We start from the raw sequence: 2,463 nt of genomic DNA on the forward strand, positions 1-2,463 counted from the left end.
CCAATCTGAACAGCCTTGACTAATCATGATTTTGGTGGTTTGAATGGCTAGGTGGCCCTGCAGCTTGGCACTAATTCCTTCACCACTCTAGGGCTGTTCAGTGGCACCAGCAAAGGCCCTTGTTTCTAACCCCGAGGGAGAGCAGCCCTTCCAACCACCTCCTTTCCTGGTTCTCTTCTTCATCTATCTCCCACCCCACTTCCTCCTGTAACACATCGTTCCCCTTGGGCTTCTCCTATTACCCAGCTTCCCACCTGATCCTGGCTTCATTTTTCTTTCTTCCCACAAACCTAGTTCAGACTTTAATCACATGGAAGAAAAGAAAGCCCAAACTTTAAAGGAAAAACAAACCAAGCACACAGTCATCCATCAGCACCAATCCTGCAACTCCAGGGCATGCTTTGGCCCTGCCCACCCCCCACTTAGAAATGAACAAATGAGGTACAGAGGGGTGATGTCCTGCCCAAAGTTATACAAGGAGACACCAAGACCCAGGGGTTCAAACTCCTAAGCCCATGCTCTTTTCATATTCCTCCAGTTTTTATGGCTTATAACTAGATGTTTAGCTTTGGGATGGCAGAAACTGGCAGTTGAATTGTTCTTTGTCCCCACCCCCTTTTTTTTTTTTCGGTACGCGGGCCTCTCACTGTTGTGGCCTCTCTTGTTGCGGAGCACAGGCTCCGGACACGCAGGCTCAGCGGCCATGGCTCACGGGCCCAGCCGCTCCGCGGCATGTGGGATCTTCCAGGACCGGGGCACGAACCCGTGTCCCCTGCATCGGCAGGCAGACTCAACCACTGCGCCACCAGGGAAGCCCTGTTTCCCCCTTTCTTATGTACCCCTACATTTTACACATGGTAGATGCTGGATGATAAACTTGAGTGCCATTCTTCAACGTGCCACTCCCACCAACAAGTGCACATGAGTGTCTACTAGCTGCATGATGCTGAAGGTAGAGGGGCCAGGTGTCTGTCCTTCTGGCAAGGATGCTGCTGGTGGTTGGGGTGGCCACCCCCAGAGAAACTTGGTCTCCTCTTATTTCCACCCCGGAGGTCTGGTCTGGCAAGGTCTTGCCCTAGAAGAGCAGGTGTAGTTTGAGCGTGGGGGAGCTCTTTCCCTTGCACCATATTTATTAATCATCTGTATCCCTCCTGGTTGGCTGAGTTCTCCCAGGACAGGCATGTGACTTTAGGCATCTCTGATTCACCAAACTTAGCATAGAGCCCAACACCTAGTAGGTGCTCAGGAAATGCTAAGGAGGGAGTAAGTAAAGGGGGTGATTCCACTTCATGCTATGAGAATAGGGCTGATAAAGTTCAAGGTCATCACCCAGATGGAGGAGCCAAGGTTTTAAGAATATTATGTTTGGAAGGGAGGGAAGACGGATTCAATTGACTCCTCCACTCCACATCAGGTAGATTCAGTTCTCAAGATTTTCCTTGGAACTTCCCCGACCTTCTTAGGGAAGGGATGGTTCTGGTTTGGAGAAGGGTGGTTTACTTGGAATTAGCTTTAATGGAATTGTAGTCACCAAAGTTATTGCCCATATCCCTCCCTGTAATTTGAGCCAAATGAAGGTTTGCAAAATGTGGCATAGGCAGAAGCCTGAAGGAAGAGCCTTGAATCCAGGCCTTGAAGTGATCCGGACTCTGTCTGCACTGACCCAGTCCAGTCACTTCCCCTCTCTACCCTTGGGATCCTCATAGGTAAAGTGGATGGGTTGCATTAGATAATAGCAAAACTAGTGTTCTGAATCAAAGAAGGAGCAAAGGTTAAGGTCAAGTGTGTTTCTGCCTTCCTCCATCCCCTAGTGGGTAAGAACAGAAGAAACCTCTGACTGTGGCTAGAAACTGTCTGGGGCTCTGGGGACACCTTTAGGATTCACTGTGGCCTGGACCCTCACCAGAGTCTAATTTGGAGGTGATATTCTCTTGGCCAAGTCGGAGCAGGAGTTGCCTGCTAGACATCCCTTTCACTACCTCAAAACCTGGAGGCCATCGTGTGTCCTAAAATGCAGACTGATACTGTATCTAAGGGCCAGGTTAAGAAACATAAAATAACTTGCCCTAGGATCACTCAGCAAGTTGGGGCTAGAAGTCAGGTCTCCTAACTCCAAGTCCTACCCTCTTTTTCTCTGTATTGTTTTGGTTGGGATAAGGTAGTTTAAAAGCAACCCAGCCACTCTCCAAGGAGATTTGGCAGAGCCCAGGCATCTGATCAAAGACCATAAGGGCACCTGGTAGAACGGTGTTTTGTTTTCCTAACAAGGGAGACCAGGACCCACCGGCAACAAGTCTGGGAGTAAGAGGGAGTAGGGAGCTTTCCTGGTGGCGCAGTGATTGAGAGTCCGCCTGCCGATGCAGGGGACCCGGGTTCATGCCCCGGTCTGGGAAGATCCCACATGCCGCGGAGCGGCTGGGCCCGTGAGCCATGGCCGCTGAGCCTGCGCGTCCGGAGCCAGTG

This window comes from Neophocaena asiaeorientalis, unplaced genomic scaffold (genome assembly GCF_003031525.2).
Source record: "Neophocaena asiaeorientalis asiaeorientalis breed wild unplaced genomic scaffold, Neophocaena_asiaeorientalis_V1.1 scaffold293, whole genome shotgun sequence".
Taxonomy (NCBI): domain Eukaryota; kingdom Metazoa; phylum Chordata; class Mammalia; order Artiodactyla; family Phocoenidae; genus Neophocaena; species Neophocaena asiaeorientalis.